Source organism: Scyliorhinus torazame, chromosome 8 (assembly GCF_047496885.1).
Source record: "Scyliorhinus torazame isolate Kashiwa2021f chromosome 8, sScyTor2.1, whole genome shotgun sequence".
Lineage (NCBI taxonomy): Eukaryota > Metazoa > Chordata > Chondrichthyes > Carcharhiniformes > Scyliorhinidae > Scyliorhinus > Scyliorhinus torazame.
Genome location: NC_092714.1, coordinates 187,371,100 through 187,386,292, shown reverse-complemented (window position 1 = coordinate 187,386,292; position 15,193 = coordinate 187,371,100).

Genomic DNA, 15,193 nt, shown 5'->3' with positions numbered 1-15,193 from the left:
GGATCCTTTGTAAGTGGCCATCCCAGATGGCTACATCCCGTCCTTTTGATCCTGAACGCGAAGCGTGGTGGATCACACTGTTGATCCTCATCCGTCCTTGGTGTGCTGGTTACCCTTGGTCAAAGACAGGTTCTACACTACTCTGTCCTATGTTTTTGGAGCACTTACCTAATTTTATCAACACATCATAAATTCATAAACTCTAAGGGACCACTATAAAACATTTAATCATTACACATTTTACTTATTTACACAAGGGAACCTCTAACTATCATTACCTAAGCTACTCTCATGCTGCTGGCAAATATCAAAAAGGAACTTATGTACAATACAAACATTTTTAAGAAATAAACAGCAGCATCACAACTCTACTTAATCTATTACAGTCATAGAAGAAGTACAAATCTTTTTATTTTGTCAGTGAAAAAGGTTTAAAAGGTTTGTGGGGTTTGTTGGATTCCAAGGAAAGGGGCTCGGAGTGTGTATATCGGGGCGCGGGAGGCTCTCCTTCGCCATTTGCGGAGTCTAAGTGCCTGAACTACTCTGCAGAGTATTGCTATTACCAAAAGGGCTTCTAATGTATAGGAAAGGGAATACCATTTTACAATGTTTTCGCACCATGTGGGGGTATCAGTGTTTATTTTCATGTGAGGTACGGTGTCCGGCCTAGGGGTCTCATATTGTATGGTCATGTCCGGGGCCGGTGTGGTGTGGTGTACAAAGGCGGTCAACGTGCGCAGTTGTAGGAGTCCAATGATGATCACAATGGAGGTCATCAGTCCTGTCTTCATCTTGTCTTTTTGTTCTTCATTCTTCGTATATTCCTGAGGGTGCAAGCATAATATCTGTTATTATCGTTGGTTTGTCTTTCTCTCTTCAACTTCAATTACCCATTAGAATCGTCACCACGTGTGACTCCCTCATTTTTAAAAAAAATAACCATTTTAGAGGCAAGACATCCGAAAAAGAAATTCTGTTTAAGTTCAAGGAATCCCGCAGCTTCTGGTCGATGCGGTGAGTGGGCGGACAATTTCTCCGTCCAGGATCCAGAGGTAGTTCACGTATAGCAGCCAATGTGTAACAACCAAGTGTGTCAAACATGTAAATAGCAGTTAGGGTAGTGACCAAAGAGTTGCGGAAGGTAAAGAGTTGGGTGTACAGGCTGTGGCAAAAGGCATTCTTTAAACCACACTAAAGAGCAGATAAGGGGAAACAAAGACCTGCGAAGGACAGTAAGGAGTGTAAAGAACCATTCCAGATTACTTGAAGTGATCGAAGCATGAGGTGCGTGTGGGCCGCGGCAGGGCAAGAATGGATGGGATTCCCTGGGTAGGGCGGTGATCAGTGCCGTTGCTCCACTACCCGAGCTTGGCTGACCGGATGCATTGGTGGTCCTCAGGCAGGGCAGGGATCAGTGCCATTGCTCCCTAACTGGGTAACTGAATGAGCAGAAAGAATTTGTAACATATGGGATCTGACAATTTGTTCCTTTAACGGTCATTGGGCAGTAAATGGCGTCAGAAGAGTAACCATGACTGTATCAAGACATTTTGTAACTGGCCGACATTAATTAAAACCATGTAGCAATAAGGAAGGAAGAAAGAAAGAAAGCGGGCAGGTTCCATCAGGAAATAGGACACCGTAATTCACATGCGGTTCCTTTTTCTCATCATCTGGACACCTCAGGGTTCCGTATCAAAAAGCATTGTGAAAGGGTTACCATGACGGTAGTCAGACTCTGCGTCATCACCATCTCCCGGTTGCCAAACACGTGTCTGTCGTTTCTGTGCCGTGGCCACGTGGGCCGTCGTGGGATCCGATTCGTCATTCCTTACTAATCGCCAAGAGTTGTTGCGGTGCCAATGGGGGCTTCGTTTGTCATGAGGGGCGGTAGCTGCAAAGGGCAAATTTCCGTTGTCGGGCGGTGGCTCTGGCTGTGGCAGTGAAAGGGGGTACAGGGGGCCAAACATGTCCTGGTCGTGGTTTCTGGGGCTATCGCTGTCGTCTGAATCAAGCTCAAGGTAGAAAGGCATACGTGTGGGCAGAGACAAGGTCGGGTCTGTGGGCATGGACGTGCTGTCCTGGCTGGGGGGGGGAGCCTGGTCTCAGTTGTCGATGGGCGGGGTGGAATCATCTGCCATTGCTAGGGAGACGTGGTGGGAGCGTCTACATTGGGTTCCATAAACCTTAAGCTGGTTGATATGGAACCAATCTGTTTTTCCATTGGGGTACGTAATTTTATATGCAGAGGGGCTCACTTTATCCAAAATGGAGTAGGGTCCTGCAAATTTAGGGGTGAGGAACGAACTGGGATTATACAGGGAAACCATCACTTGCTGACCGACTGTTTTATCAAAACAGGCCTTACTCTGCTTTTTCCTAGCGCCTAGTCGGACATCTACAGCGAGCTGGGCTGCTTTAATATTTTCTTGAGTTGTTGGACTGCTTTTTCGTGGGTGAGGGCGGTGACTGTGGGGCTGGCCGAATCAAGTCCTCATATATATTCAGTTCCTTTCATGGGTTGTCCGGTCATGAGGGTGTGGGGGGGTGAATCCTGTAGAACTGATACTGTGTTCCTAATAAACATAAGGACGAATGGGAGAAGTGTGTCCCATGTGATATTACGCTGTTGCACCATTTTCCTCATAGTCGCTTTCAGGGTCCGATTCATACGTTCCACAATACCACTGGATTGGGGGTGATAAGCAATGTGGAACTTTTGTTTTATTCCAATCGTTAGGACATTCTGCATTACTCTGCCAGTGAAATGGGAACCTTGGTCTGATTCAATGCTGCGGGGGAGTCCCCAGCATGTAAATATCTGCTGTGTTCAGATCTTGGCTGTTGCCTTAGCTGTGTTTGTCCTGGGGGGAAATGCTTCCTCCCATTTTGTGAAGGTGTCGATTACTACCAACACATATTTAAAACATTTCTGCTGGGGGTGAGGGGGCCAATGTAATCGAGATGTAAATTCGTCCATGGGCCATTAACAGCTCGGGTGTGTCTTAATTGTCATTTCCTGGAGTACCTTTCAGGATTATTCTGTGGGCAGATTAAACAATTCTCAACACAATGCCTGACGTCTGCTTTTAAATCGGGCCACCAGCACAAAGGTCTTACGTGGGCAATGGTGGTTTCTATCCCCTGATGTCCGCGTCCGTCATGAAACTGGCAAATTATTTGGTTTCTGTCCTGGGTGGGGACCACATAAATTCCATTCTTTAAAATTATATTGTACTGTACCGTCAGTGAGTCCTTGAATTTGTCGTAGGGGGCTGGGTAGTTTCCGTCTAAAACTTGCTTAAGAGTGTTGTCTGCCTTTTGGGCCTGGGCTAAATCTTCGATATTGGTCTGTGAAACCTGGACTGCGTGTATCGGTTCACTCTAGGGGGATTGCCAAAAGTGACCGTGTCGTGATCCTGACTTGGCTAAGGTATCTGCCTTTACATTACTGGGTGGGGAGGAATGATGGTGGCTTCTAACTTTGATTATGCCATATGTGCGGTCTTTTGCTGTCTCAAGAATATGCTTCAATAATAGGACTGAGGGTAGGGGTTTACCATCGGCGGATATGAATCCTCTAGATTCCCACAGGGGCAGGAATTCTGTCAAACTATTGCAGACATATAAACTGTCCGAATATATATCTGCAGGGGTCGGGAAAGAATCTGGGTGCTGCACTACATATGCTATTGCTGCTAATTCGGCTGCTTGTGATCCTAAGTGGCCTGGCAATTTTAAAGATATTTCCTCTAATGCGCGTCCGTGCGCGTCTTCCACATAAATACCGCATCCTGTTATTCTTTTTTCATTGTCAATGGTGGAGGAACCATCTACATAAATTTTTTAAGCGTTATCCATGGTCGGGGGATTCATGGTCTGATGCCAGCTCGTGTGGGTAGTGATTATGGAATAAAGGGTCCTGTGTGGTGTTTGGCTGCAATGATCTGGCACTCATGTGGGGTTACTTCATACTGCAGGTTTTCCGCTAAAAATGTGTGGGTCTTTGTCCATTTAACTGTGATGTCCGTTCCTTGTAATAACAGTGTCCAGCGAGCTGCTCTGATCTGGCTCACTGAACCGTCCTTTAACCTACCATCTAACAGTAGCTGCGCGTTGGGGTGTGCTCGGTTAAAATCGTTACGGGGTTGAGGCCTGTGATATATGCAAAATATTGAACTGCCCAAAAGACTGCTAGCAAGTGCCGTTCGCAGGCTGAAAATCCTTGCTCCATGGGATCCAAAACTCGTGAGGCATAGGCTACGGGTCCTAAACGGTTATGTCTTTCCTGTAGTAGTACTGCAGAGAGGGTTTGGTCGGTGGTCGCTACTTCTATGGCGTAGGGAGAGTGTGGGTCTGGTACCTGCAAAGCGGGGGCTGTGCCTAGGGCACGTTTTAATTCATCGATGGCGTCTGTTTGCTGAGGAAGCCATTCCCATGGGCGTTCTTTTTAAGGAGGTCTGAAAGTGGGGCTGCTTTTGTGGCAAAACCATCTATATGGTTCCTACAATATCCAACTAATCCTAAGAATGATCGGAGTGCAGTGACATTGTGGGGCAGGGGCAATTTAACTATTGATTCAATCCGTTTCTGTTCGATCTCTCTTTTCCCGTATGTAATAATGGTACCTAAGTAAAGGACCTTTTCTTTCAGGATCTGGACTTTTTTCGGGTTGACTTTGCATCCAATTGATTGTAAGAGGCCTTTGGAAAGAAGTTTAACATACTCTTCCTTTGTGACCGTCTGTAGAAGTAAGTCGCCCACATACTGAATAAAGCATTTGGGTCGGGAAAATTTGGAAAGTCCGTTGGCAAATTGTCGGTGAAAGATGGAGGGGGAGTTGTGGAAACCTTGCGGGAGGCATGTCCACGTATACTGCTGTCCTTGAAATGTGAACGCAAACTTGTATTGACAGGCCTTATCTAAGGCAATGGACCAAAAGCCATTGCTAATGTCCAGCACAGTAAAGTACTTAGCATGTACACCCTGCTTCAGCATGGTTTCGGGACTCGTGGCAACGGTGGGGGCTGCTAATGGGGTGACCTTGTTGAGCTCTCGGTAGTCAATGGTCAATCTCCATGAACCGTCGGGTTTCTTTACGGGCCAAATTGAGGCATTGTTTGTTGAGGCTACAGGCCGAATTACTCCTTGATCTAGTAAGCTATTGATAACTTTTGCAATCTCACACTCGGCTTGCTGTGGGAAACCATATACTTCTGGGGCTTGGGATCGGGACCTGTAATTGTGACTGTTCCCGGAATTTTTCCACAATCGTGCTTATGCTGGGCGAAGGATGCTTTATGTTTTCTTAGGACCTCTCTAATTGTCTTATCTGTACTAATGGCTTGTGGATCAAACCAATAGTCGCCGACTGAGCAGATTCTATGTTCGCAGTCTCCTACTGTGAGCGTGGCGGGGACTCTTGCTGTTCTGGCCATTTTCCATACACACTTATTCACGGGATCAAAGGAAAGGTTGTGTGAGCTCATGAAGTCGATTCCTAAAATGTGCTTTGCTGTTTGAGGCAAGTCCACTAAAACAACAGGGTGCTTGGTGTTTATGTTGCTGATTTGAATATCTACGGGGGCCGTAATGTATCCCTGCTGTACATGTCCTGTAAATCCACTAAGAGTGATGGTGTCTGTGGTGGGCCATTTGTCACGCTGAAACATTGTGGAGGAGTTTAAAGTGGTGCGGGACCCTCCTGTGTCCCAAAGAAACTCTACTGGGTGTCCCCGGACTGTGCCTGTGACTACTGTTCTGCCGGATTTGTCCCAGAGTGTGTCGCAGACCTACGTTGGGGAGTCCAAACACCGTCAATCTGTGCTATTAATCACTGCATTATCTGATCGGGCGCTAATGCTATGTATGGGCCTAACATTGTTCCTAGGTGGGGCGTTCGATTACTGGTTCCGTTGCTTGTTCGGGGGGGCATTGCATTCGCGGGTGTAATGTCCCTTTTGTCCACAATTATAGCAACCTCGTGGTGCCTGTGCTCTGGGGTGCTGACCTTCATTTCTGCCCTCATTTACCCATGCAAAGTCCTGAGTAGTCCTGACTGGGTTCATATTCACTTCTACCTTCTCGTGATCTGCCTTTCTATGTAGGGATTGTTCCCAAGCTCTGGAGAGTCTCTTTAAAACCCAAACTTCATTGGGCGTCATTCTCCGCCGGCGGGAGTCTCCGTTTTGCCGGCGCCCGGGGGTTTCCCGACTGCATGGGGCTGCCCCACAATGGGAAACCCCATTGACCGGCCGGTATTACGGAGACTCCCGCCGGCCGGTCGGGGCAGAAATGTGGCGGGGCGGGTAGGAGAATTTCGCCCATTATGTGTGGCGCCTGCGGGGTCGTAATTTACACAAGCTTTTTGACCTGCTTCTGTGGCGTGGGAGACTAAAGTACGAGCCCATTTAGTTGTGTTGTCGTTATCTAAGTTTGTGCGGTTCAATTCCCCAAATACCGCTTTAAAATGAATCCAAAGGCGACCTGCGTCTGCAGTCGGATGCTCTCCCTTCTTTTGTCTACATTGGTTCAAACCTTCTACGGGATCTCCGCTGTTGTACCTGTTGTAAAGCTGAGCTAACGGATGGGTCAAGGCTCATGGCTATAAGCTTAACTTCCTCTGGTTCGTCCAGACCGTACATGACTGTTTGCTGTCGTACTCTCTCAAAGAAATTATGCGGGCCTGCTGTGGGTTCAATGGTTCAATTTTGGCTCAGGCATCTCTCAATTGGGTGATGGTTAGTGGGGTGGTGTAAACAAACTCGGGCTCCTCGCGATCCTGTGACGTGCGCTGTGTGGTGGCTGGATTCATGAGGGTGGGTGCTGCCTGTGCAGGCGGTAGTGCGGGTGCTTTCCTTTTCGGGGCCTGGGGGGGTCTATTCTAATTTTCTGTATCCTCCACATATCTATAGGCGGTTTCATTTAGTTCTTGCCAACTGGGGCCATTCTGATCTAAATTCGGTCCAAAGGTATCTTTGAAGCAGTTTTGCACTGAAAGCAGTGACTGTAACTTTGCTATTTGTTGCCTACATTTGGCGTGATCTACTGTACTCTGTTTTTGTTCCGTTGTGGAACTATGGAGCGCTCGTAAAGCTGCCTTCAAATCTGCACATTGTTTCTTTAGCTGTTCTACCTGCTGTTCTGTCTCTTCTCGTACCAAATTGCACGCTGTGTATCTTGGTAGGCCTTATCGTACTGGTTCTGAAAGCTGCTAAGGTGAACTATACAAGATTGGTGTGCCCGTTTGACATCAGCCATCTCTTGATCTTTAGCTGCCAACTGTTCCCGGAGTTGCTCATTAATTTTCTCACATTCACTAAAGTTTCCCTCATTCTGCTCCTCTTTCTCAACTAGCTGTCTGCAGAGCATCCTCACGACCTCCTCTGTGCCTTGCAATTGTGCCAAACAGGACACGATTGCCATCGGCTTACGAACTTTCACTGCATTCTTTTCATGTACCTCGGTTAGGTTGTCCCACCCGGTTTGTCCTATGCTTCCTGGACCTGACTCTTCATTTGAACAAAACTCGGACCAAAGGGGCCATCCTTTCCCCTTCAAATACTTTCTCAATTCCTCTTCCCATATGGGACACTGCTCTGCTCTACTGGACGCTGCGACCTCGGGTTCCTGTGGATTCATTAGGCGTTCCATTGCCTTTGCTGCAATTGCTTCTAATATCTCTTTTGCTACCGTTAATTTAGGACAGGGGTAATAAGGCGCGATTCGAACAGTGGGTATAGCCGAGGCTATTTTCCAGTTCACAATACTCCTGATAGTTTTCCGCAACAAAATCTAACGAGTTTACCTTATATCCCTGTTAGTACACATGCAAATTAATACACACTTCCGAATCTTGGAGATTTGATCGATACGCACCTTACACTTGTGGTTTCTTTCACTTTTCTCAATTGGGTTTCTAATGCAAAGTTTTGTGGGTTCTCTCGGAGTGACAAAATCACTTCTAGGTCGAGTCCCGTCAGATGTCGCCAATAATGTTGTTGTTTTTAACTAGATACTGATATGACAGTTGTTAATGATGATATTGCTTTTCAGAGTCGCCAGGTATCAAATGATACCACCACAAAGTTTTACTGGATATCGATCAAAGACCAAACAACCAGTTAGTTAGTTCAAGTTCAATGATAGTTTATTTACACACAAGAATTACTTCGACATGCAATGTAAAACACTACAAGCTAAATTACACCTAACACTACAACAATCTGTACTTAACTTCAGGCACCCGGCTTTATGCAGAGGAACAAGGCCTTTGTTCGGATCTTGCATGGCTGGGTCTGGAGAAGTGATTTAGTTTCTGCTGGGCTCATCCGTCTGGTGGCGATCGTTGGTCTTGAACTTGTCTTCTGGTCGTGATGCTACACTTGGTCTTAAGCGTAGGTCGGGGCCAAAAGAGACCGAGCGCCGGGGCCAAGAGAGACTGAACACATGGCATGTCTCTCTTTATCCTTCTGGAGTTTCGCGCTCTTTTGGGCGGTCCTTAGCTTTGGACCCAATAATTCAGCTGGCTTCGATTACTGCCTTCGATTTTGGCCAATAAAGGGGCGGGTGCCTTGATGGCGGGGCATGTCCTGAGCGGTCATTGACCTTGGCTTTTTGGGCTCCCTCAGCAAAGGGAGTGGTGCCGATGAGTCTGTTTCTGTATCTGTTACCTGAGTACAGGTCTTTTGTTCTGGGGAAATGGGCCATTTAAATGAAACGAAATAAAAATTGCTTATTGTCACAAGTAGGCTTCAAATGAAGTTACTGTGAAAAGCCCCTAGGCGCCTGTTCGGGGAGGCTGTTACGGGAATCGAACCGTGCTGCTGGCCTGCCTTCAAAGCCAGCGATTTAGCCCTGTGCTAAACAGCCCCATGCAAAGTAGCTGGGGGTTTCTATAGAATCTAGTTGTCTGAGTTGCCAATATACATAAGCTCTGAGCGTCTGAGGCCTGGGTTGACCATATTTCCCATGGTCCTTTGCAGGTGGTCATATTTTCCAGGATCCTTTGCAAGTGGCCATCCCAGATGGCTACATCTGGTAATTTAAAAATACAATTTTTTAATAGATAATTTAACCAACTCCCCTATATTTAAGTGGCATCACGGTGGCACAGTGGTTAGCACTGCTGCCTCACAGCGCCAGGGACCCGGGTTCGATTCTCGCATTGGATGACTATCTGTGGGGAGTTTGCATGTCTCCCCGTGTCTGCGTGGGTTTCCTCCGGGTGTTCTGGTTTCCTCCCACGGTCCAAAGATGTGCAGGTTAGGTGGATAGGCCATGCTAAATTGCCCCTTAGTATCCCGGTGGGTGGATGGAGTTATGGGGTTGCAGGGATAGAGCAAGAGCTGTTTAGGGTGCTCTTTCAGAGGGTCGGTACAGACTTGATGGGCCAAATCGTGTCTTCCTGCACTGCAGTGGTTCTATGATTCTATGAATCAACAGAAGTTAAGTGAGGAATTGGTAAGTCTTTTTTATGTGGTATGGTTTATTATCTAACACATGTCGACTATCAGGGCAACTCTTGCTCATACTGTCTCATACTGAGTGCTCATACTGTGCCACATGTGAAATCGAGGATGCTCCTTGTGTTCTCGAAAAGTATTTACACAATAGTCAGCAGCAGCAGCTCAAGCTTCAGGTTCGGAACTGGAGAACCATAACTGTGGCATGTCGCAGAAGGTGAGAGATTTGTGGATAGCACATTTATGGATATGACCACCCCACAACTTTAGAGAATGCAGGGGGTGAGTGACTGGGTGACCATTAGGCTGTCAAGAAGAAACAGGTAGGTAGTGTAGGGGTCTTGTGAGTACATGTCACTATCCAACCAGCATACATGTCCCAATACTTGATGAAAGCGATGTTTCAACTTGGGAATGCAGCCAGAACCAAGTCCATGGCACCATAGCTGGTTCAGCTGTACTGGGGAAGGCACAAAGAAGACTGAAAGTGCAATAATGAGATTTGATAGAGGAATGAACAAGTGTTTCTGCAGCTGCAGGCATGAATCCAGGTTGGTGTTTTACCCCTTGCACCCTCTTGAGGAAGAGGGTGAACAACCAGTGATCACAGTTCACATTGGTACCAATGGCATAAGTGGAATGAGGGGTGTGGTCCTGCAGTCAGAATTTAAGGAGCTAGGTAGGTTATTAACCAACAGGACTTCAAATGTAGTTATCTCCAGATTACTCCCAGCACCACATGATGTATCAAAATAGAAGGATAAAGCAGATGAATGCGTTGCTGGAAAGACGGTGCAGGGGGGAGTTTTAGATTCCTGGGAAATTGAGGCCAGCTCTGGGAGAGATGAGACCTGCAGAGGCTAGATAGGTTGCACCTGAGCAATTTTTTCATGGGGTGATTTACTGGTGCTATTGGGAGGGTTCAAAATGACTTGGTAGGTGTGTAGGGACCAGGAGGTATTGCTAGCAAGGAATACCAAGATGCATAGAATATTGGGAGAGATAGAACCAGAGTAGGAAATAATAAGATAATAAGTGAATTCAGAATAAGGGGGAAAGTAATAAAGTTTAAATTAGTGCTATTGTGCATGTATGTGAATATGTGGAGTGTTACAATAAATGGTGAATTTCTTTTTTTGAAATTTGGAGTACCCAATTACTTTTTTTTCCCAATTAAGGGACAATTCAGCGTGGGCAATCCACCAACATAAATGGTGAATTTCAGACACAAAGATGCCCATTAATTGGCCAGCCAGTGTGAAATTGAACTACGGGGTTGACCGGCGTCGGAAACACCTTTCAGGTCTGCTTCCGTGCCCACCGAGTGCATGATCCTGACTGGCAAAATATTCAGATTATAGAGTAGTTCTAATGAGGAAGTTTAATTATCTGAATGTAGACTGGATAGTACTTGTGTAAAGGCAAGAGGGAGCAAGAGTTCCTCGAGCGTGTTCAAAAGAGTTTTCTACAGCAGTATCTATCCAGTCCAATGAAAATTGAGGCACTGCTAGACCTGATTCTTGGAAACAAGGTGGGCCTAGTGGATCAAGTGTCAGCTCAGGAACATTTAGGGGAGAGTGATCATAGTGTCATAAGGTTTAGGCTGGCTATTGAAAAGGACAAAGAACAATCCAGAGTAAAATTAATTAACTGGGGTACAGCCAATGGGGTAAGAATGGATATAATCCAGATTAATCAGAATCAAAGGTTGGCAGGACAATCTGTAACTGAACAATAGGCTGCCTTTTAAGAAGAGATGGCTTGGCAAATTTAAGAGGCAGGATTCTCCAATCGCCGACGCCGAAATAGCGTTCGGCGATTGGCCGGAGAATCCCCGTTTACTCCGGAATTGGTACACTGCCGTTTTTGCATGCCCCACACCCTCAAAAATGGCATACTCGGGGAGTGTGCCGCCCACAGTATGGACAGCCTCTGGACGTCACCTGAGGCCCTCCCCCGCTGCTCCGCCACCAATGGGCCAAGTCCCCGATGGCGTGGGACGCGTATGCTCACACCATTCAGGCACCTCGCGTGGCACCTGTGGACTGAGTCCAGCACCACCACAGTCGGGGGGGGGGGGGGGGGGGGAGGGAGGGGTGCTGTTCTGCTGGTGGGGGGGCTTTGGCGGGGGCTGGGGGACTAGTGGGGGTTGGTCCGGGGATGACAAGGCTGTTACAGGGGGGCATTCTTTGGCAGGCTTGGTCTGCGCACGGCCAGCGCCATGTTGCACGGCGCGGCCACTGCCGTGCGCATGGGCAGCCATGGACCCGGCTATTCTCCAACCATATCCGCAGGTAAAATTGGGGGCTTTATGCTGCACGGCTGGTAGCCCCCCACCGAACGGAGGATCGGTGCGGGGGCGGTGCCAACTTTCTGATTGTAAGACCAGACGGATACTGCGGACATAGCCGCAGAATCAGAGAATCCAGCCCAAGGTCTATTCCTGTACAGGGAAAAGATAGGGCAAACAAATCCAGAGCTCCTTGGATGATAAAGGAGACAGAGGTTAAGATGAAGAAAACTCATGTTTCGACAGGTGTCAAGAAGACAATACAACAGAGAACAAGGATGAATGTAGAAGGTTCACAGGGAAATTGAAAAAGCAAACAAGAGAAGCAAAGTGAAAGTGGGGAAAGAGACTGATAGTCAGCATAAAAAGAATTCCAATATCTTCTCAGATAAATAATAAAAGGGTGGTGATGCACGATCAATAACTACTAAAATGAGGTTGTAGTACAACTGAAGGCTTTAATAAGCTAGAAGTGTTCCCCAGCAGCTCAGGTACAGAATGAGGGCTGCAGGGACGGCACGGGTTCTTATACCCCGCCTATCGGGGCGGAGCTACCATACTCTACAGCCAATGGTAAAACCCCTACGTATAACCAATGGCACTTCAGTCTCTCAGGTACCTTAATACCTGAGAAGACCACATTCACCCACTGTTAAAAAAGAGTCCGGCGGGGGTGGTGGTCAGCAATTACAAAATGTAACAACATAGTATAATCAGTTATGGAGGTACCGTGATACCTCCTTACAGTGTTTAGTGATTATTTACAAGCATGTCAGACATGTACGTTCAGTGCTTAATATTTACAGATCAGTTAAAATGTTGCAATCAGTCGGTCGGGTGCCCTGGTCGTCCTCTGTGATCGTATGAGCCTCAGTGGTGACCTCGGTGGGGGCTCGGGCGTCTGCAACTCCGGGAGCGTGGCTTCGATCTCCATGGCAGCTTCGTCAGCCCTAGACGGCGTTGGTGGGAAAAACGGGAAGGGGGCGCCTGTAGGGGGCGTCGGTGGGTGGGGGGGCCTAGGCAGGGGCGGCGGAAGGACTGAACCTCCTGTAAGGTGGGGAGGGTGGGACTGGTGGCTGGGATGTACGTGGGGTTCCGGCGGGCGCCAGGTCCCGTAGGGAGACCGTATCTTGTCGGCCGTCAGGGAACGCCACGTAGGCGTATTGGGGGTTAGCGTGTGGCAGATGGACTCTCTCGACCAACGGGTCCGATTTGTGCGCCCGCACGTGTTTTCGGAGCAGGATGGGTCCGGGTGTTGCCAGCCAAGTCAGGAGTGAGGTCCCGGAGGAGGACCTCCTGGGAAAGACAAGGAGACGTTCGTGAGGTGTCTGATTGGTGGTCGTACAAAGCAGTGACCGGATGGAGTGGAGGACCTCCTGGAGGACCTCTTGCCAGCGGGAGACTGGGAGGTTCCTGGACTGTAGGGCCAGTAGAACGGTCTTCCAGACCGTTCCGTTTTCCCTTTCTACCTGCCCGTTTCCCCGGGGGTTGTAACTGGTCGTCCTGCTCGAGGCGATGCCCTTGCTGAGCAGGAATTGACGCAGTTCGCCGCTCATAAAGGAGGACCCCCTATCACTGTGTATGTACGCGGGGAACCTTGAGTCAATTAGGCAGGACGTCTCGTGGCCGTTGATGAAGACGGTCGTCGTTGCTGTTGAGAGTGTTCGAGGTCGAGTTTGGTCCAGGGTCACCGAGGCCAGACGCAGTAGTTGTGGATTTCGTTCAGGCAGTGCGTGGTCGGCCTAGCTGGGGTCCTGGGGCATCCAAGATGGCGTCTCCCATTGGTGCACATGGTGGTCGGGGGTGGACAAAATGGCGGCGCCCCTCCGTCCAGCGTGATGTCTGAGGGACAAGATGGTGGTGCCCGCCCCGGGGTCCGCACGTGGGCCTGGGATACGGGGGTGGCGGCGACCGCTGGCGGCCCGGGGCCCCTGGAGAAGTTCGCTGTGGCGGTCCGGAGTTGCCGCTGGAGACCCCGGCCACCGCTCGTGCCTGGCAGACCCCCACGAAATGGCCCTTTTTGCCGCACCCCCTGCAGATGGATATGCGGGCCGGGCAGCGCTGGCGGGGGTGCCCCGATACCATACTAGAGTATGGTAGCTCCGCCCCGATCGGCGGGGTATAAGAACCGTAATACCTGATAATACCACAGGTGGTAAAATGAGAGGTGGAGACAATTAAGAGCCAAAAACACAAGCTTAAATACTATTTCTCTTCAAGATGCCTACAAGATGCACTGCAAGAATTCACCAAGGGCTCTTCAACAGCACATTCCAAACCCATGACATCTACCACCTAGAAGGACAAGGACAACAGATGCAAGGGGGTACCACCATCTGCAAATTCCCCACCAAGCCACACACAGAATCTTTACAGTGCAGGAGGGCATTCAGCCCCATCGAGCCACCACTAGCTCTCTGAAAGAGCATTTTATCTCATCGCACTCCCCTGCATTACCCCGTAACCTTGCACAATCTTTCTTTTCAAATAGCATTCCAATATCCTTTTGAATATCTCGATTGAACCTGCCTCCACCACCCTCTCAGGAAGTTCGTTCCGGACTCCAACAACCCCCTGGGTGAAACCATCTTTCCTCACATCATTCTTACTCCTTTTGCTGATTATTTTGAATCTGTGCCCATTAGTTCTTGATGCTATCTTGAGCGGGAACAGTTTCTCGCTATTTACTCTGTTCGTACACCTCACGATTGTGAATAAAACAATCAGGTCTCCTCCCAACCTCTCCAATCTATCCTCACAGCTACATTTATTTATCCCTGGAATAATTCATGTGAATTTCCTCTGCTCTCTCCAATGCCTTCCTAAAATATGGCAACCAGAACTGGATGCAGTGATCGAGATGAGGCCTAACCAATGTCCCATTAAAGTTCAAAATAACCTCCTTACACGTGTACTGAATTCTGCTATTAATAAAGCCTAAGATACAATATGCTTCATTAACTGCTCTATCAACGTGCCCTGCCATTTTAAATGACTTATGTACATATCCACCAAGGTCCCCCTGATCCTGCACCTCTTTTGGAGTTTCTCGTTTTATTATATTCTGTCTCTCCACAGTCCTCCTGCCAACCATGGTAGCACAGTGGTTAGCACTGTTGCTTCACAGTGTCAGGGTCTCAGCTTTGATTCCCGCTTGGGTCACTGTCTGTGCGGAGTCTGCACGTTCTCCCCGTGTCTACGTGGGTTTCCTCCGGGTGCTCCAGTTTCCTCCCACAAGCCCCGAAAGACATGCTTGTTAGGTGAATTGGACATTCTGAGTTTTCCCTCAGTGTATTCAGTCAGGCGCTGGAGTGTGGCAACTAGCGACTTTTCACAGTAACTTCATTGCAGTGTTAATGTAAGCCTACTTGAGACAATAATAAAGATTATTACACCCCTATGCCATACTAGTTTAAACCCTCCCGTGTGACACTAGCAA